The sequence below is a fragment of the Oryctolagus cuniculus genome, chromosome 15 (genome assembly GCF_051225735.1).
Source record: "Oryctolagus cuniculus isolate XC-2025 breed Fujian yellow rabbit chromosome 15, ASM5122573v1, whole genome shotgun sequence".
Classification (NCBI taxonomy): Eukaryota; Metazoa; Chordata; class Mammalia; order Lagomorpha; family Leporidae; genus Oryctolagus; species Oryctolagus cuniculus.
In genome coordinates this window covers 47,522,289-47,544,313 of record NC_142881.1, presented here as the reverse complement: position 1 = coordinate 47,544,313, position 22,025 = coordinate 47,522,289, and the positions used below count along the sequence as shown (strand labels likewise).

The 22,025-nt window shown below is 38.3% G+C and overlaps 1 protein-coding gene across 3 annotated transcripts in view; it reads left to right on the top strand.

Moving 5' to 3' along the window:
* Positions 1-22,025, top strand: part of PCDH15 (protocadherin related 15) — a 1,661,037-nt gene that overhangs the window by 430,533 nt on the left and 1,208,479 nt on the right. For all 3 annotated transcript variants that reach the window (XM_089314076.1, XM_089314072.1, XM_089314075.1), the window contains exon 2: positions 6,117-6,192. The gene's annotated coding sequence lies outside the window, so the exon portion shown is untranslated. The remainder of the gene's footprint in view (positions 1-6,116; positions 6,193-22,025) is intronic.

Sequence of the window (22,025 nt, the reverse complement as noted above, 5' to 3'; positions counted from 1 at the left end):
TAGGCTAATCTTCTACATGCGGCGCCGGCACACCGGGTTCTAGTCCCGGTCAGGGCGCCGGATTCTGTCCCAGCTGCTCCTCTTCCAGTCCAGCTCTCTGCTGTGGCCAAGGAGTGCAGTGGAGGATGGCCCAAGTCCTTGGGCCCTGCACCCCATGGGAAACCAGGAGAAGCACCTGGCTCCTGGCTTCGGATCAGCGCAGTGCGCCAGCTGCGGCTGCCATTGGTGGGTGAACCAACGGCAAAAGGAAGACCTTTCTCTCTGTCTCTCTCTCTCTCTCACTGTCCACTCTGCCTGTCAAAAAAAAAAAAAAAGATATGAAAAAGCAATGAATAATTAGGTTATGATTTTAAGAAGATTAAGCTTATTAAAATGTTCAACTATACTTTTATCTAAAGTATATATATATATATATATATATATATATATAAATCTTAAAATGTCATGAATTTTTACCTGTGAAATTCACTATGATTTTCTATGACAATAATTCAGGGAAGATAGCAACACAATGAATGGATGTGTAACCACAATCCTTTAAGAAAGATGTCGATGTGTATGGTTGCACTAACTTTCACCCTTTACATACACATACATGCACACACCCTCACACACATGAGTATGATTTGTCTCACACAGAAGCAAACTTGATTCCTAAGTTGTTACATTCCCTTCCCTAGACATAAAACAGTTCCTGCATCTTCATTGATGGCTTTGGCATGTTGAGTACAGGTAGTCAGTCAGTTATATGGAGGAAAAAGACAACCTTAAAACTGTTGCCAAAAATTCTAGATTTTTTAAATTGCCAATTTCAACACAAAAACTGTTATTTGCTGAACTGATACATTTCCCCATGGGGCCAGCATTGTGGTTAGGCCACTGCCTGCCATGCCTCAATCCCCTGTGAGGACTATTTCCAGTCCCCGCTGCTCTGCCTCTGATCCAACTCCCTGATAATGCCACAGAGAAATCAATGGAAGATGGCCCAATTGCCTGCACTCCTGCATCCCACGTAGGGGACCCAAAGGAGTTTCGGCTCCTGGCTTTGGCCTGATCTAGCTGCAACATTCATGGTCATTTGATGAGTGAACAAGTAAATGGAAGATTCTCTCCCTCTCTCCCTCTCTCCTCTCCCTCTCTCCCTCTCTCCCTCTCTCCTTCTCTCCCTCTCTCCCTCTCCCCCTCCCCTTCCCTCTCCTCCTCCTTCTTTCCCCCTCCCCCTCCCCTTCCCCTTCCCTCCCTCTCCCCCTCCTTCCTTCTCCCTTCCCCTCCCCTTCCCCCTCTCCCTCCCCTTTCCTCCCTCCCTCCCTCCCTCTCTCTCTAACACTTTTTAAAAAGATTTATTTATTTATTTGAAGCTTAGAGTTACACACAGAGAGGAGGAGAGGCAGAGAGAGAGAGAGAGTCTTCCAACTGCTGGTTCATTCCCCAATTGGCTACAATGGCCGGAACTGCGCTGATCCGAAGCCAGGAGCTGGTGTCCATAAGGGATGCTGGCACTACAGGCAGCAGCCAAACTTGCTATGCCACAGCACAGGCCCCTGTAACACTATCTTTCAAATAAATAAATAAACCTTTAAATGCCTTTCCACAGAATTATAAAATACAGTTAGATGAACACATAATAAGTTCATGAAAAAAATGCAATTTAAAATAAATTATTTTGGTGCAAAACATTTTTACATCCATGCGTCTTTTTATCAAAATACACATATCAAAATACACATACACTCTTTTTGAAGAGTGCTACTTGTGATTCTTGTAAAATGGTGACTTGAAATTTGAATGGAATTAAGTAGCCCCTGTCCCACAATATGATTCAGCTGACTTTTGCTTAAATTTGCATAGGATGAATTTTTTTTTTTTTTTTTTTTTGACAGGCAGAGTGGACAGTGAGAGAGAGAGAGAGAGACAGGGAGAAAGGTCTTCCTTTTTCCGTTGGTTCACCCCTTAATGGCCGCTGCAGCCTGCACGTTGCAGCCCGCACACCATGCAGATCCAAAGCCAGGAGCCAGGCGCCTCTCCTGGTCTCCCATGCAGATGCAGGGCCCAAGCACTTGGGCCATCCTCCACTGCACTCCCGGGCCACAGCAGAGAGCTGGACAGGAAGAGGAGCAACCGGGACAGAATCTGGCACCCCAACCGGGACTAGAACCCGGTGTACTGGCGCCGCAGGTGGAGGATTAGCCTAGTGAGCCGCGGCGCTGGCCATGAGACAAATTTTTGTAGACTTTTGCTTATAAAGGCATTTAGAAATTTTGCAGCTGTTTTCAACTCCCAAACAATAATACTTTTTTTCTAATAAAAGCTTTCTCAAGCAGAGCCCATCTAAAAGAAGTATATCCTTTAATAGATACATATATTTAAATCCTGTCATTATTTTAACACATGTAGGCCCCATCTCTCCTTTTTGTATCTTTGAATTTTTTGTTTCATTCTAATGATATCATAAATATTCTATAAAACATAATTTAAAGAATGGTGTGTTTTGTGTGAGCTCTCAGCAGGAAAAAGGAATGACGAGATGCATACTTTGAACTATGCAGAAAATAATTTTGTGGAGTTATTGTACCATGCTGGGTGTTAGAAGGTCTTTTAGATTTCACACTGGTATTATAATGATTTATAATATCCAAATGTTCTGAAGTGGCCATTCATCGAGCATCTTGTTATGCAAAGTAGTCACTGAGCTTTCTCCAAAGTCATATATTAATCACTTAGGTCAGGTACTCTGAGCAGCTGTTTCTAGGACTTTATGACCTATCTTTTTTTTTAAATTAAAACTATTTAAAAATCAAAGACCATGCCTTCATTTGCACAACTTTTGTACAATTATCCAGAAAGAAAAATCTGCAATATTTTGAATGGATGTGTGCATATTTTAGTAAATAACAGTCTAGTAAATAACACTAAATAATAATTACAGTGGTTAAGAGTCTCTTCATAAAAGTATATTATTGGCCGGCGCTGCTGATCAATAGGCTAATCCTCCACCTGCAGCGCCAGCACCCTGGGTTCTAGTCCTGGTCGGGGCGCCAGATTCTGTCCTGGTTGCCCCTCTTCCAGGCCAGCTCTCTGCTATGGCCCGGGAGTGCAGTGGAGGATGGCCCAGGTGCTTGGGCCCTGTACCTGCATGGGAGACCAGGAGAGGTACCTGGCTCCTGGCTTCGGATCAGCGAGAATGCGCCAATCAGCGAGAATGCGCCGGCCATTGAGGGGTGAACCAACAGAAAAAGGAAGATCTTTCTCTCTGTCTCTCTCTCTCTCTCTCACTGTCCACTCCGCCTGTCCAAAAAAAAAAAAAAAAAAAAGAAAGAAAAAGTATATTATTTTCCCAAAGTTCACAAATTTATATTCTAAAATATACATTTAGTTTTCTAATTTATGAAACAATTTGTATTTCTTATGCCACTGAAAAGAAGTGCATTTTCTTAGTGCTTTTAAGAAAAGCACACTCACTATTTTAGACATTAGAAAGTCTAAGAATTATATGAAGGTAAATAAATGGTCATGAAATCCATCAGAAGAATCCATTCTAAAAGCTTTGAACTTTAACATATCAAACATTTCTCAAATTATGGGCATTTGAGAAGTGAACCAGCAGAGGGGAGCTATCACTCCATCTTTTTGCCTCTGAAATAAATAAATAAAAACAAATAAAATTTAAAATATTTTAACATTGCTTTAAGTCATTTTTTAGAAATTAATTAATCCCAAAAGTGATATAAAAATGAATTGTATGCTTTTTTTTAATTTTTGTGTAGAGATCATTCTCTATATCCATGCAAGCATATGTGTTCTCGATGTTTATAAATATTTCTTTTTCTAATTTCTTTTATTATTTCTCATGTTATTACAAATAATACCTTTCTCAATTATATTTAATATTGATTATTACAAAGAAAAAACCGTCTTACAGGAAATGTAATATATATGATGGAAATTGACATTTGAGTTTTGTTTACAGCTCTTGTCTCTACTGTTGAGAAACAGTGCTTTTTTTCTTATTACTATTTGCTGAATTCTCTACCTAGTGAAGAGTTAAACTCATGATTATAGAATAAGCTCAAAGTGTATCTATGTAAAAATTGAAAGAATAGGAGAGAAAGGAGAAGGGAGGGTGAGAAGTATGGCTGTGCTCCTAAATCTGTATATATGAGCTACATGAAATTCGTTCACCTTAGAAAAGTGAAAATATTGAAAAAGTGGTCTTGGTTTTTAATGATTTATTTATTTGTTTGAAAGTATAGTAATAGAGATTGAAAAAAAAAAAAATCTTCCATGTGTTGGGTTACTTTTCAAGTGGCCAGAATAGCAGAGACTGGGCCAGGCTGTAGCCTGGAAACTCCATCTGAGTCTCCCATGTGTGTGGCAGGAACCCAAGAATGTGGGCCATCACCTGCTTCCTCCCAGGAGCATTAACAGGAAACTGTATAGGAAGTGGATTAGCCTGGAATCTCCCTGGCACTCTGACATCAGATGTGGGCTTCCCAAGTAACTGCTTAAGCCTCTACATCACAACACCTGCTGCAAAAACTAATTTTACATGACTCTTTGTCTACTTAACTTTTCAAGTATTCAGCAGTTTGGGTGTAAGAAATAAATTTGGGGATCAGGTGCTGTGGTGTAGTGGGGTAAGCCACTCCCTGTGATGCTGGCATCCCATATGAGTAGCCATTCAAATCCTGGCCACTCCACTTCCTATCCAGCTCCTTGCTGATGTGCCTGGGATGGCAGTAGAGAATAACCCAGGTGCTTGGGCCCCTGCACCCAATTGGGAAACCTTGAGAAGAGTCCTGGACCCTGGCTTTGGTCTGGCACAGCTACAGCCAATTGAGGGGTGAGCCATCGGATGGAGGATCTCTCTGTCTCTTATCTCTCCCTTTCTCTGTGGTTGTACCCTTCAAATAAAATAAATAAATCTTAATTAAAAAGAGAGAGATTTGGGCTGGTGTTGTGGCACAGTGAGTTAAACTGCTTCCTGTATTGTTGGCACTCAATACGTGCACTGCTTCCAATCCCAGCTATTTTGCTCTGATCCAGCTCCTTGCTAATGCACCTGGGAAGGCAACAGAAGATGGCACCAGTACTTGGATTTGTGCCAAGTGGGAGACCTGGATCAAGATTCAGGTCCCTGAAGCTGACCTGAGCCAGTTCTGGACATTGCTCCCATTTGGGGAGTGAACCAGCAGATGAAAGATACTCCCGGGGCCGGCACCATGGCTCACTTGGTTGGTCCTCCACCTGTGGCACCGGCATCCCATATGGGCTCTGGGTTCTAGTCCCTGTTGCTCCTCTTCCAGTCCAGCTCTCTGCTGTGACCCGGGAAGGCAGTGGAGGATGGCCTAAGTGACCTTTCTCTCTGTCTCTCTCTCTCTCAGTGTCTATAACTCTACCTGTCAAAAAAAAAAAAAAAAGATACTCGCATTCTCTCACTTTATCTCTGTTTCTATCCTCTCCTATAACCCTGTCTTTTAAATAATTAAAACTTTTTAAAAAGATACATCAATAATTAAAGGTGTTCTTTAACTTCAAGGAAGTTGATCCAGTAGGGAAAAGCAGCAACACCCAAAATGTCTTAAGGTTTGTGTTGCATTATCATGAAATTGTTTTTCCTTTGATAAAGTGTAGATACAAAAATTTTGATATTAGCTAATAATTGTATAGTGTAAACAAAATGAGCTCTAAAAATTAAATGGACTCAAAAGTCACTTTCAATCTATCTGTAGCTGTTCTTCATTGTTTTAAACCTATTTTCCATACCATGAAAAGACATCATGTCATTGAAGAGAATTTCTTCCATGCTTTCTTGTTAGGAAATTTCTGCACTAACAGACACTGATCATACTAAAGAATATGCTGAAGGAGATGATTTTTCATTTCATAAGTAAAGATTTAACCTAGAGCACATGGCTATATGTGTTCTGTAGGTTAAGTTTTAAGTCTAGTATGTCACATCTAAAATGCGCTTTCAAAATTGCAAGATTTGCTTTTCAGTAATTATGATGATTTCATCTCAGACATAAGTGTAATTTATAAAAGAAGCTACTCATCTGTTTTGCACTTGAATAAAGACTGTTTCTGATATGGTATTAACCAGTAACTCTATCCTACAGGAAAATGGAAATATCATTCACCAGAAAGAACTGAAGTTCTCAGACCCAGCGGATGACAGAAGGACAACACCAGAGGGTGAGCTATATTTATGTTTTGCTTGAAGTTGTATCCTTTATATTTTCCTTCTCCCTTAAAAAATACACTGCATCTATATTTCACATTAAGTATGCTGTCTATGCAGTTTAATTTCTTGGCATCGCTCCACTTCCCGAACAGATATGCTCATGTGTTCTGTCTGATTCATTAGAACCAGAAAGAGAGGAAAAAGTTAATCATACAGTTTATAACAGGCAATCCCCAGAGAAGTGATTTCTCCTTTAATACATTTAAAACAAGCACCCTTCTCCCCAGTTTGGATTTATTATTCTTCATTGATTGTCTCATTCTCTGGGAGGACATTCTGGCAGTAAAGTAGTAGACACATTGCATCCATCATCTTGTGTCAAAGAGCCATCAGGTCGATGGCTCTTTTTGAACTTTGTTGTTGCAGAAAACCATAGCTGAGTATTATAGGGAGAAGTTTGACATTTTCAGCATGAAAATCAATTTTCTTTTATGTGTTTCTGAAGTGAGGCTTCTGCTCTGATTTCAAAAGAAATAGCTTTTAGAACTTTGGAGTAACAAAAGAGGAATTAAGATAAAATTTGACTAACAATTGCTTCAATGAAAAGGAGGGGAAAAGTATTTTAGTGACCTAATAATATTTGAAATCTGTGGAAATAGAGTTAGGTATAGAAACGTACAGAAATTGATACAGAAATAGGATGAATTCTACCAAATTAAAGTGGGAATGAGTGAAATTTATAATTAAAGAGCTCAGTCAACACTGGAACATTATATTTTAGAAAATCGAATGTTCTTAAAGAGGAAACATGTAGTTATAATTAGCATTATGAGATCTATACATATCGTGTGCACATACACGTGACTGCTTATCTTGTGTCTGACTCCTGGCAGAACGTAGGCTCCAGTAAAATACAGAAACTGTCCTTTTGCCTTCAATGTTGTTATAATATATAACTGTATGTTATGTGCTGTGGCAAAATTGGCACTCCATAGTTATACTGTCCTTGAGACTTTATATTTTTAATGTAACTATAAATGTGACAAATGTTTTCTTTTTTTGTACATAAGCTCTTTTAGGAAGAATAGGTTCGTTCTTGTTCTTTTAAGATCTATTGAACAATACAGGATATGGGACCAATAATGGAGTATTATATATGTCAGAATCATTGAGAGTGAATTTCAAATATCCTGATCATAAAAATATTAAATATCTGCAATGATGGCCATATTGATTAGCTTAACTTCAGTCATTCCTCACGGTATTAAAACTTATAGCATCATTTTGTATCCCATAAATATATACTACTGTAATTTATCAATATATAATAAAAATTTCAAAATCACAAAGATTAGTTTAAATAACAAAATGTCATAGTTTTATAATGCAAACAAAAAGCCGGCGCCGCGGCTCACTAGGCTAATCCTCCGCCTAGCGGCGCCGGCACACCGGGTTCTAGTCCCGGTTGGGGCACCGGATTCTGTCCCGGTTGCCCCTCTTCCAGGCCAGCTCTCTGCTGTGGCCAGGGAGTGCAGTGGAGGATGGCCCAGGTGCTTGAGCCCTGCACCCCATGGGAGACCAGGAAAAGCACCTGGCTCCTGGCTCCTGCCATCGGATCAACGCGGTGCGCCGGTCGCAGCGTGCCGGCCGCGGCGGCCATTGGAGGCTGAACCATCGGCAAAAGGAAGACCTTTCTGTCTCTCTCTCTCTCTCTCTCTCTCTCACTGTCCACTCTGCCTGTCAAAAAAAAAAATGCAAACAAAGCCATAATTCAGTAATTCAGAAACTGTGGGAGATATATAAATCTACTGAAGTTTTAAAAGTGCTATAGGTCAATTTTTTTTATTTAAAGATATCTACATAACTGTAGTCATATATATATATGATGCTTCATATTGCTCATAAGGGCACTTATGACTTGTTTTTCTTAAATTTATTTATTTATTTGAAAGGCAGAGTGACAGAGAGAGACAGGGGGAGAGAGAGAGAGATACAGATACAGAGATATCTTCCATATGCTGGCTCATTCTCAAATGCTGCCATGGCCTGGACTGGGCCAGACCCAAGCCAGGAGCATGAAACTCCTTTTGGAATTCTCCAATGGGTGCAGAGGCCAAGTACTTAGACCATATTCTGCTGCTTTCCCTGGTGCAATAGCAGGGAGCTGGATTGGAAGTAGAGTAGCTAGGAGTCGAATTGGTGTTCCATTATGGGATGCTGGTGTCACAAGCTAAGGTTTAGTCCACTGCACCAACACTTTGGCCCCCTGAATTATTATGCAACTATATTTCAGAAAATTTTCATGCTAAAGATCTTGTAAATTTTTTTAAAATTGTGATTATATTTTGTTGATGAGTGTGCAAAAGCATGGAAAGAATGAGACTGATTTCATGTCCTAAAATTCCTCATAATTTTTACTTTAATATTTATGATAAATTTAATTTCAAGTTATTCAGATAAAACACAGTGCTAGTAGCTTGTAATATAATGACAATCTAATATAATTAATAACACAGATTTGCATATATAGGATTGGTTGATGGATGGATGGATAGACAGATATTTAGATAATCCTAAACCAGTATCAAAATTTCCAGCCCAAACATTTTCATGTGCAGTAGTTCTTAGTTCTCTACCCTTTAGTTTAATAAATCCATTTGGAGTGTCATTCATGAGTACCGTCCCACTCCATGTACAGGGTAGGAATGTGATCCAATGTTGACCAGGAAACTTGAGGCCATTGTATCTCTAATTTATTGGAGATTAAGAATAATTTTTCATAAAAAAAGAAATGAGACATATTTTAGTTTCTTTTTTAAAAATTTTTGAAGATTTTTTGTCCTGAAAACATTATAAAGAAAATCTATTTCTTTCTGTAAGCAATGCTATGCTATTAGTACTTTTGTGTGCTGAGTGTGCAAGAATACAAATGAAGCACTTTAGTAATTTGGTGAAAATATCCTCAATATATATTATCTTTCTAAAATGTTACCTTCCCTTTTATTCAGATCACATTATTTTTTCTTAAAGTGGTTTGTAATTCTCACTTAACGTTTCCATACCCTCTTTGTAATCAAACATTATATTACATAAATATGTATATCAGGTAAGTTTTTTCAAAGACAGTCTTACACAGATACGTACTATTAGTAGTATTCTCAATTATACTAATATTCGCGGAAACAAAACATCAGCAAAAGAGAATATTTTAAAAACTATCAAAAATGACAGCAATTGATGCGGTGGTTAAGAAGCCAGTGCTGCGGTATAGAGGATAAAGCCACGGCCTGCAGTGCCGGTATCCCATATGAACACTATTTTGAGTCCCGGCTGCTCCACTTCCAATCCAGCTTCCTGCTAATGTGCCTGAGGAAACAGTAGAAGATGGCCCAAGTCCTTGGGGCCCTGCACCCACGTGGGAGACCCTGGCTTTGTATCTTCCCAGCTTTGGCTGTTGTGGCCATCTGGGGAGTGAACCAGCAGATGGAAGACCTCTTTCTCTGCCTCTACCTCTAACTTTCAAGTAAATACATAAATCTTAAAAAAAAAAAAAAAAGGCCACTTAGGATGCCCACATTGCATATTAAAGTTCCTGAGTTCTATTCCTAGTTCCACTCCCAATTCCAGCTTCCTGCTGATGTGCATCTTGGGAGTAAACAGGTATAGCTCAAAAAGTTGGTCCCTGCCATCCACATGGTAAATGATTATTAATTTCCAGGCTCCTCGCTTCAGCCTGGCCCAGGCTCAGCTGTTGCAGACATTTGGGGATAATCAAATGTTGAAGGATGGGAGATCTAGTCTCTTCTCTATATGTGTGTTTCTCTGCCTTCAAGTAAATAAAATAAAAATTGTTTTTAAATCAATAAAGAAATTCTACATGGAATTGTTATAGCCCAGTTACACCATTCCCAAACTTTCATAAAATGTTCACTTGAGTTTGTGAAGTTCTCGGGATTTCTTTTGTGTATTTTTTTTTCTGATTTAAGTTTAAGTCCTATAATACCAATCAGAAGTACTGATATCCAAACTTGGGCCTGACTCCAAAGCTGTGGTATCTTCTACTATAGTATGCTGCCTGTCTGGCCTGGGTTTAGAGTAAATAAGTTACATGACTTATAAACCGGAGGGTGTAGATATTCACATGTTGAATATAACTTTGCAATATAATCTTTAGTAGACTTTTTAGAGTAATGCATGCAACAACAAAATCAAAATATTTTTATATATCTACTCTTAGGTCAAATGAATGCAATAACTAAATGTGTGCCTAACTCTAGGACTTTTCTATGGTATGGTATCTTCTTAATCATCTGTATGCTTATTCACGTTGAAGACACATATTTCTTTTATAAGGAGGATAACTGAGGCTAACTATGTTGCCAAAGGGAATATACTGAGGGTGTTGAAGAAACAGTAATTCAATATCAATAAGAAAATATAGAAAGCTTGTTCCACCCTTAACAGTGTTTATAATTGTGTCATCCATCATGTTAATATATCTAAAGCCTGGTATTCTGGGATCCATTTAAATGAAACTAAATAATTTACGTCCAAGATTATAGATTCTCCCCTCAAGTACGTTTGCTACAGTCTTGATGTTAATTAGCCAGATAGCTCAAATAATTACCACCTACCTTGTTTATAGTGCATGGAATGCAGTAACTTCTACCTTAAGGGATCTTGAATGGTCCTTTAATCATAGGTCAGGGCTGTGTTCTAAGTACTTTAATTGTATCACAGAAAAGTGACTTGAGTAATAGGTGAACTCTCAGAGTTAAATATTATCAGATAAGGGCAATCATTTGAAAGGGAAACCAATTTACTTCAACAATTTTTTTGTCCTCTTAAAAATCAGCTTTTGCCCAACTGGCTAGGCCTGAAAAGGTATAATCATTTAAGACAATTTTTTATTTTCAACATAATTTCAAAATTCAGGTAGAAAAACACAGAAATTTGTCATACAGAATAGAAATCAAAATTCTGCAAAGTACTGCCACAAAGAAAATCTAAATTCTGTTTCTGTAACTTTTGGAGTTATTGATTTTTTTAAACTAATTTTTCTTAACTAACTGATTCTTGAGAGAGAGAGAGAAGAGCACAGGAAGACAGACAGGGAGAGAGAACTCTTTTCTGCTAGTTCCCTCCTGAAATGCCTACAGTGGATGTGGGTGTGTCTGGGAAGGCAGGAGCCAGGAACTGAGAACTGAATCCAGTTCTCCCCCATGAGCAGCAAGAGCCCAGTTACTTGAACCATCACCATTGCCTCCCAGGGTCTGCATACACTGGAAACAGGAGTCAGGAGCTGGAGCCAGGTATGAAACAGTACTCTGATGTGTAACACAGGCCTCCTGCTTTAACATCTTAATTGTTAAACTAAATGCCTTCCCCGAATTATGTAACTCTCCTATGAATAAAAGTTTGCAAACTTTTTTCTATAAAGGAATGAATAATAAGTATTTTAGGTTATACAGGCCCTGATTTATGTGTTAACTACTTAACATTGCTTTTGTAGCGCAAGAACAGTCTTAGATATTGCACAAGTACATTGCTATGTTCCAATAAATTTTTTAAAGTATATTTATTTATTTGAAAGTCATAAAGTTACACAGAGACAGGAGAAACAGAGAGAGAAGTCTTCCATCTGCTGGCTCACTCCCCAATTGGACACAACAGCTGGAGCTGTGCCCATCCAAAGCCAAGAGCCAGGATCTTCTTCCGGGTCTTCCATGCAGGTGTAGGGTTCCAAGGACCTGGGGCATCTTCTACTGCTTTTCCAGGCCATAGCAGAGAGCTGGATCAGAAGCAGAGCAGCCAGGACTCAATCCAACACACATATGAGATGCCCACACTGCAGGTAGCGGCTTTACCTGTTACACCACAGCGCTGGCCCTTGTGTTCTAATAAAATTTTACCAAAACAGTCATTGGGCTGGATTTGGACTGTGTATTGCAGTTTACCTATTCCTGTGAATAATATGTGAAGGTCGCTTTTAAAAACTGTTATGGGAAAAAAAAAAACTCTATATATTCCTAAGATTACATACCAAAAATTAAACTTAAGGAAGAAAGTCCAGTATATTTTTCTGCTATCAAAAAAAATGAAGAAATTATGTTGGAGTAGAGTGTGAGAAATGATATCTCTTTCTATAGAGAATTCAACTCTATCATCCCTGGTACTGTAGCTGTTTTACCATTACCGTATTGTGCTAGGTACTGCATGACTAAACAAAATGAGTCATGTACTCTTCCAGCCTTCAATGAGCTCAACGGCCCCTTGGAGTGATGATGATAGTTTTCCAGAGTTTAGGGAATACATATGAGAATATGACCAATGATGTGATGGTAATGCCCGTTGAGGAGTTAACAGTTTTTCCAAAGATATTACATAGAGGAATTATTTTTGTTACAGGTATTCGGTAAGACTTGACATAAAACATATTGTTGTAGATATCTTGAAAAAAATCTCTAGACTGCAGTGTGCAGTGCTACAGAAGAGAGGGCGATGAGAAAGTGATGCTGTTACACTCGAGAGCATAAACCTGTGAAAGGAGGCAGGGAGAGGGAAAGCAAGTTTCCTAGGCAGGAAATAGGCTCTTGGAAGGAGATTGCAGTGTTAGTCTGAAAAGTAAGTCTGTATCAACAGGACTTGAAAAAGCACCAGGGGGTTAATGGCAATTCCAAAGCCTGAAGGATGTGCGCATGGTAGTGACACCATTTTTCTTGGATTAAAGAGCACTCATTTGCACTCAGGTGAGAATGGTTTTGCCTGGGGTTGCTACTTATCTTGTCTATTCTGTTTCACACAGTTTGGAGAGTTAGAAGCCAAAAAGGCTTTATCTGGGTATTTCTACATTGAATGCACATGAGTAACAGCAAAACTTGTATCACTGTCTACTCCTGGACCTCACAAATCCATGTGGCAATTGCTAGGTATTTTCAGTGCCTGTGTATCAGGGCTACCACCTCACAATGCCATCACCTTTCTTTTAGGTGGCTGGATTGCTGCTGCCTCTTCAGTCAATGTGCCTAAACTTAGGAAAGAAAAAGGGAAAAGCCACACCCACGATGCAAACCTTCACTTGGGGAGAGCTAAGCAACCCAGAATGGATCACATGGCCAGTCCTTGCTGCAGGACAAACAGGGAAAACAGCGATTTGGTTTCATTATTTTAATTTCACTCTTTTCGTTCTAGTAATGGGGCAGGTGAACATGTAGAAGAGGATTCAGAGTAGCTTTAAAGATGCCCACACACATCCATATTTAAATTTGTAGGTATTACAAGAGAAATTTCAGAAGTACAGAAGACGATCTTAGAGTATATATTTAAGTCATAGATTAATAAATGTAATTTGGGAAATTTATTCAGAGAGAAATGAAAAGTTAACTGTATTTTGGAAACAGCTAAATAAAGTATTTCATCACATCTGTATGTTGCAAATGGGACCCATTAGACTATGATGAGAATAAAAATTTTAACATATTTCCCATCTGAAACCTCATTAGTACCTTTTTAGATTTCATACTTATTTACCAGCCATGAATTTTAATTCTGAAGTGGCATAAAACTTTTGAGGACCTTGCTGTTAGAAGATCTGAAATATAATCCCAAACCCAGCATTTGCTAGCTTTTTGGCTGTCTTGAAGTCACTTAGCCACCCAGGACATCAGCCTCCCTTTCATCATTTCTAAAATGAGGATAATAATAATTGGCCTTCACACTGTGTAGGTCTGTTGTATGGCCCAAACGAGGTGGTATTTTTTATAATTGCTTCATCATCAGTGAACACTCGAAGGCTTCTGTCCTTAATCTCTCTCTCTCTCTCATTTTCCCCTCCATCCTGTTTTGTGTATATCCATATAAAAAGCTGCCCATTCCCACGTTGGATATTATGTTACCCTACAGATATACACAGTGCCTCTGGCAGCTTGTGTCACACAGTTTGTTTTTTACTTCCACCAAATTGCATCCTGCTGTTAGGTGCTGCTTCTATAATGGTTACATCTATTTCTCACTTCACAAGCTGCTATCTCTGACCCCAGACTCTGAAAGTTTGTCAGATAGAATCAGCTCAACCTAGAGTTTCATCTATCAAAATTAGGGAAATTGGTAATAAAGACACTTCTGTCTTGGAATATTAGCAAATGATATACCGACTCTTGGGTCATTAGGAATGAAAAGCATTCTGAGATGAAGTAAATATGGAATGCATGGTGTCAACAGTGTTCGTCCACATGCCCCACTGAAAACCGCTTTACTTCTGTTTCACATCTGTTTGCATCTGTTATATCGGTATAATCCCCCAATATTAATGTCTATAATTTTAGATAAAACATAGAAACCTAGCACTCATCCATACTCATATATTTCATTCCTAAGACTGTTGAATTTGAAATCTAGAAGAAAAATTATATATATATATATTATTTATAGTTTTAAACATGAACTACTTTCAAACTAAAATAGTAAATTTACCAGCAATTTGTATATTTATATGTAATATATTTAAATGATTTTATATGCGCATCTCATCTATATTTGTTACTTTCACATATGTATTATAATGCTTCATAGAGAAAATAATTAGAAAAACATAACTCAAATTGTGTAAGAAGTAGCATCACATTAACTCATGAACCTGAATGTCTAGAATTCCTTTTCAGCTCCAGTCAAGGGTTGACTCAAGGACTTGATATTACCACTTAACAGCTTTGACTTTGTTGTGGTTTACTTGTAAGACCAGTTTTCCCTCATGAGGTCTGTACAAGTTACCCACTCTCAATGTTACAGATATTTACAAATTCATATGAATAGAATCCCCAATAAAGTCCCCAATTCTCCTCTTTTTAGCCCACCTTTATCTCATGACCATCCTTGAATCAACCAATCACTGCAACCAGTGTTTATCAACTTGGATTACAAACTCTGCTCTGGAATAAGGTCACTGACAGTATAGCAAAAATAACGGTGATCCCCAACAGAGATTGTAACTCCTGAAAACAGAGGAAAGGATACTGAAGTACCAATAAATCAGTCTAGTGTAGTTCCGTAATAAGATCATTGATTTTATGTCTGCATGTAGATATGTTTAATGCCTGGATTCTAACTGTTGATCCAAAGAATGGAGACAGATAGTCTCCCATGAACGCTATGAAATGGTGTTTTTGTCATTACCTATTAGATTAATCTACATAAATTTGCTCCTTGCAGTGTAAAAATGGTAAAAATATTAGCAACTTCTTAGGGTTCAACCTAAAGAAAGCACCCTTAAGGGAAAATTGGTCATGATTGCTTAAACTATTCCCAAAATGATAATCATCAATGTAATACCCTCCAGTGTTTAGTTTATTTAAATAATCTGTATGTTTATTTAAATAAACATCTGTACAGCAACACAAATGATCCATTTTCCTAGAGGTGTGCATTTTCTTCATAGGAAGAGTCCCTACGGTAATGAATCGTCTTAAAGCTAAATATTCTTTGAATGGTTCATTGGAATATTTTAGTTTTCAAGATATACCTGAAATATGATTATCCTTAAACATATTTCCCAGATGTAAGTTATGTGACTGTGCTCGTGGACTGCATTATGAATCCTTGATGAAGCATTATTATATTTGCTCTGTTTGTGGCTATCTTGGGTTCATTTGCTCTTGCTATTCCAGCATAGGTCGTTTATTGACTCCTCCAGGCGATTCAGCCAGAGTCCTGGCTTTGTCAACTGCTGAATCACATGAATATGGCTTTACTGAAAAATTCCTGTGTCCTAGACCCTTGGCATAAATTAGTAACCCTGATTTTTATAACAAAAGACATATTAAAACGTGGTTTTACAAACTATTTGTAAAGACCGTTGAATCTTCACTTCTACAGCTGTGCTAAGAGTAGTGTGGCAGCCCACGCCTTGGGATTGTGGTGATTTACTGGTGTTCTGGGGGAGTTTTATGTGGTGAAACCCTTGAAGGAAAAAGCTTCAATAACCATGTCGCAGTGTCATGAAAGGGGGGTTGTTAAAAATGTTTATTACAAGGGCCAGATTTGTGGCAGCAGGTTAAGCCACCACCTGCAATGCCAGCATCCCACATGGGTGCTGGTTCATGTCCCTCGGGTTGTTCTACCTCTGATCCAGCTGCTTCCTAATGGCCTAGGAAAGCAGCAGGAGATCATCCACATGAATAGGACCCTGCCACCCCAGTAAGAGACTCAAATAAAGCTCCCGGAGCAGCCCAGGCCATTGCAGCCATTTGGAGAGTGGACCAGCAGATGGAAGATTTCCCTCTCTCTCTTTCTTCTTCTCTCCCTCTCTCCCTGAAACTGTTTCCAATAAATAAATAAATCTTTAAAAAATGTTTATTACAGCACAGCCTTTGAAGACCTCACTGAGAAGGTTTTTTTTTTTTTTTTGGTTGCAAATGAGAACTAAAGTAGACTTTATTTGCTGACCAATGGTAATTTTTATTATTAAACATATATCATTGATGATTACAGTTTTTGATTTACAGAAGCTTAGAGCCAAAAAGTGACCACACTTAGTATGATTTACAAGAATTCACTTCAGTGTTTCTTTAATGTCAGTCATCCCAGTCCTCATTCCCTCGACACGTCTATCCTATCTCAAAGTGCCTGAATTTGAGTCCCAGCTTTGTATCTGGATCCAGCTTCCTCCTCATGTACACCCTTGAGGGCGGTGGGTGATGACTCAAGTCTATGCATCCTTGCCTTTTATGTGGGAGATCCAGACTGAGTTCCTGGCTCCTGGCTATGCCCTGGCCTAACCCATCCGTAGCAGGTATTTGAGGAGTGAAATAGTGGGTGAAAGGGGTGGAAGATCTCTCTCTGTAAATCTTTCTTTGTCCCCTCTTTCTACCATTCAGATAAAAGGAAAATAAATGTTTTAAGTATATCAACAAGTACAATACCTGTATAATCATAATCTGCCAAAGCAAATATTAGTACCCAACATTTTGGCATTCATTCTTTAATGTTTGACTTATTTATAACTTATCATGTTGACCTATTTCATTTTAATTCTTTTAAAATCAGCATCACACTAATTAGTATCTACACTTTAATATCTAAGTTCAGCTGTATATTGATACACCATCTCTACCTCTGATTACCAAGAGCAGCATTGTTACCCCTCAGTGGCTATAACACAGAGAGGCTGCCACTGATAGAACTAGCTCAATTTAACTCTGTTTTTAAAGATTTATTTATTTATTTGAAAGAATTAAACACAGAGAGAAAGACAGGGAGAGAGGAAGAGATCTTCCATCTGCTGGTTCACCCTCTGATGGCCACAGTGACTAGGGCTAGGCCAGGATGAAGCTGGGAGCCAGGAGTTTCAATCAGGTCTCACACAGGGGTGAAGGGGCCCAAGCATGTGGGTCATCCTGCACTGCTTTCCCAGGCACGTTAGCAGAGAGCTGGATTGGAAGTTGAGCAGCTAGGACTTGAACCAGTGCCCGTATGTGATGTCAGGTGCTGCGGATGGCTGCTTAACCTGCTGTGCCACAACGCTGGCCCAGACCTCAATTTAACTCTTAAGAATTTCAAGGGTGTGAATTCCCTCATCTGCAGCTTTCGAACCACTCTTTTAATGGTATTAATGAGTAAAGGAAGCAATGCAACTGTCACTGGAATCACACACTGATTTATTTACTTTGGAGGGAAGTTGATCACTGGGAGAAAGAGGACAACACTAGGTTCCTTGAAGTTCTTACTGTGCAACTTGGATTTATGTATTTATGTGTAATGAAAAATCTCTGTGTTCACTTTGGTAACTACATCCTGTTATCCATTAATTGCTCTCTTGGAGTGGCCTCTAGCCCTGTCTGAGGGATTCCTGAGTGCTTCCTAAGCTGGAATGTACTGTGCTATCATCAGCTTCCTTTTGTAGCTGCCATGCCCCTTCCTAAGGGATAGCCTAATGCTAGTGCTTCATTTCCAGCCAAGTGCTAAGTGTATCAAATGTCTAGAATCCAAATTTTGTGAAGAATGCTATTTCTCATAGGCATACATTTTAATTTTTAAATGACATCTCATACCCTAAAAATGAATCCATAGCTTCCTTGTATGTACTTAAATACTATAAAAACATTTCCTTCAGTTTTACATTTCAGCTCAACAGCTCTTAGTCTTTAAACTTCTCTGAACATATATAAAAATAATATACTTTAAACTTCGTTCAGAAATTAGGCTGTGTAAAATAGGAAAATTATATGGAAACGACCCAGATAATGGGCTTTTACACTGTAATTTCTCACTCTGTATGGAAAATCCAATTTGTAAATGTTTAAACAAGTTTCCTTCCCCATAGGATTTGCCAGCTTCTGGCTGAAGTCCATAATTACATCAGCTCTCTGGCTCACATATTTGAGTAGAACATGCCTATCTTAGGTTTAATATAGGTGCATCTTGCTTTGAAATGGCATAGTTAGGTAATGAACCTAGCCATTCTCATATTCTTTGTACTACACGAAACTGGATATATGGAAAATAAATTACAAAGGAGTGGTACTTGGCATCATTAAGGCTATTAATACAATAAACATGTGAAGGGAGATTTATTGGAAGGCTAAAACTAGCTTTTAGCTACATAGATACCTTTCAGAAAATTCATAAAAGGGTTTTCTATGACCAGAAAATTTCTCCCAATTCTGATTACAAAAATCCAATGACTGTGACCAAATCAGTTTGGAGAGGTAGCCCTTTCTCCAGACTGACATAGCACAGTCAAAATGTACAGCTTGATAAAGAGCAGGCCGGATTACTAGTTAAATTAAGGGGTTAGATTATAAAATTAGTCAGTTTGGAGGACATTGTTGGAAAGAACACAATCTGGACAACTTAGGAAGTTTATATTTTTCTCAGGTGCTGATTGCTTCCTTCTGGTAAATTTGAATTTTTCTTTGATTATCTAATAAAGATATTTAACTCTTCTTATTTTCTTGAACTTGTCTTCTGTGCCACAATTAATGTATCATCTCTCATTAGATTTGTTCCCATTCATTCATAAAAGATTGCTCTGGTTCTCATTTTATATGGCTTCTGCACATAACTATGTCATCTAGTAAGGTTATTTCATGTTTTGTACTTATAATGTAACTTAAATATTTGGATAAAGAAGGGAAAGTCTATGTAAAATCTTAAAAGAAGTTACTACTCCTGTGTACTTCAGACAATTTATTGCCATGAATTTCCTAGTAAAATGTTGCAATACATTTCCAAAAGTAAAATTAGCTGTGCCACCATATTTAAGTGTTATAGTTTAATTTTAATTGTGGATAAGAAAGGTTACATTTTAATACTGATCTTAACCAGCAACTTAAATTGTGGGATAAACCTGCCAAAAAGGTCAACCATTACCTGGGTTGAAATGGTCGTGTTCTCCATTAATTTGAATGAGTTAACATGATGATATATTTCTCTTGAGTAATGGATGGATCTAATAGGTCATAGTCTGCTATGTCAGAAAAATGTTCATAAACTTGTCAGTCTGGTTTAATCTTTATTTGATTTATGTACTTGATTTTGGGGTTCATTTTTGAATTACTATCTTCTAGGTCAATTCATATGTGTTCTTTTTTTTTTTTGCTATTTTTTATTATAGACTTTATTTTTTTATTTAGTAAATATAAATTTCCAAAGTACAGTTTATGGATTACATTGGCTTTTTTATTTTTTATTTTTAACTTTTATTTAATGAATATAAACTTCCTAAGTACATCTTATGGATTACAATGGCTTCCCCCCATAACGTCCCTCCCACCCGCAACCATCCCCTTTCCCACTCCCTCTCCCCTTCCATTCACATCAAGATTCATTTTCGATTCTCTTTATATACAGAAGATCAGTTTAGCATAAATTAAGTAAAGATTTCAATAGTTTGCTCCCACACAGAAACATAAAGTGAAAAATACTGTTTGAGTACTAGTTATAGCATTAAATCTCAATGTACAGCACACTAAGGACAAAGATCCTACATGAGGAGTAAGTGCACAGTGACTCCTGTTGTTGACTTAACAAATTGACACTCTTGTTTATGGCATCAGTAATCACCCTAGGCTCTTGTCATGAGCTGCCAAGGCTATGGAAGCCCCCTGAGTTCACCAACTCTGATCATATTTAGACAAGGCCATGGTCAAAGTGGAAGTTCTCTCCTCCCTTCAGAGAAAGGTACCTCCTTCTTTGATGACCCGTTCTTTCCACTGGGATCTCACTTGTGGAGATCTTTCATTTAGGTTTTTTTTTTTTTTTTTTCCCAGAGTGCCTTGGCTTTCCATGCCTGAAATACTCTCATGGGCATTTCAGCCGGATCCGCATGCCTTAAGGGTGATTCTGAGGCCAGAGTGCTGTTTAGGGCATCTGCCATTCTATGGGTCTGCTGTGTATCTCACTTCCCATGTTGGATCGTTCTCTCCCTTTTTTATTCTATCAGCTAGAATTTGGAGACACTATTCTTGTTTCTGTGATCCCTTTGGTTCTTAGTCCTATCATTATGATCAATTGTGAACAGAAATTGATCACTGGGACTAGTGAGATGGCATTGGTACATGCTACCTTGATGGGATTCAATTGGAATCCCCTGGCATGTTTCTAACTCTACTGTTTGAGGTAAGTCAGCTTGAGCATATCCCGAATTGCACATCTCTTCCCTCTCTTATTACCACTCTTATATTTAACAGGAATCACTTTTCAGTTGTTTCAGCACTTAAGAAGAATTGTGTATTGATTACAGTATTCAACCAAAAGTATTAAGTAGAACAAACCAAAAAAATAGTAAGAGGGATAACATATTAAGTTGTTCATCAACAGTCAGGGCAAGGGCTGATCAAGTCACTGTTTCTCATAGTGTTCATTTCACTTTAACAGGTTTCCTTTTTGGTGCTCAGTTAGTTGTCACCTATCAGGGAGAACATATGTTATTTGTCCCTTTGGGATTGGCTTATTTCACTCAGCATAATGTTTTCCAAATTCCTAACAGGCATCACTTTTCAGTTAAAATTTAAACACCTAAGAATAATTGTGTGTTAATTACAGAGTTCAACCAATGGTACTAGAACAAAAAAAAATACTAAAATGGATAAAGTATTACATTGTACATCAACCGTCAGGACAAGAGCTGATCAAGTCACTGTTTCTCATAGTGTCCATTTCACTTCAACAAGTTTCCACTTTGGTGCTCAGTTATGTGTTGCGGATCAGGGAGAACATATGATATTTGTCCCTTTGGGACTGGCTTAATTCACTCAGCATGATGTTTTCCAAATTCCTCCTTCTTGTTGCAAATGACTGGGTTTCGTTGTTTTTGACTGCTGTATAGTATTCTATAGAGGACATGTCCCATAATTTCTTTATCCAGTCTACCGTTGATGGGCATTTGGGTTAGTTCCAGGTCTTAGCTATTGTGAATTGAGCTGCAATAAACATTAATGTGCAGACAGCTTTTTTGTTTGCCAATTTCATTTCCTTGGGTAAATTCCAAGGAGTGGGATGGCTGGGTTGAATGGTAGGGTTATATTCAGGTTTCTGAGGAATCTCCAGACTGGCTTCCATAGTGGCTTTACCAGCTTGCATTCCCACCAACAGTGGGTTAGTGTCCCTTTTTCCCCACATCCTCTCCAGCATCTATTGTTGGTAGATTTCTGAATGTGAGCCATTGTAACCGGGGTGAGGTGAAACCTCATTGTGGTTTTGATTTACATTTCCTTGAATGCTAGTGATCTTGAACATTTTTTCATGTGTCTGTTGGCCATTTGGATTTCCTCTTTTGAAAAATGTCTATTGAGGTCCTTGGCCCATCTCTTAAGTGGGTTGTTTGTTTTGATGTTGTGGAGTTTCTTGA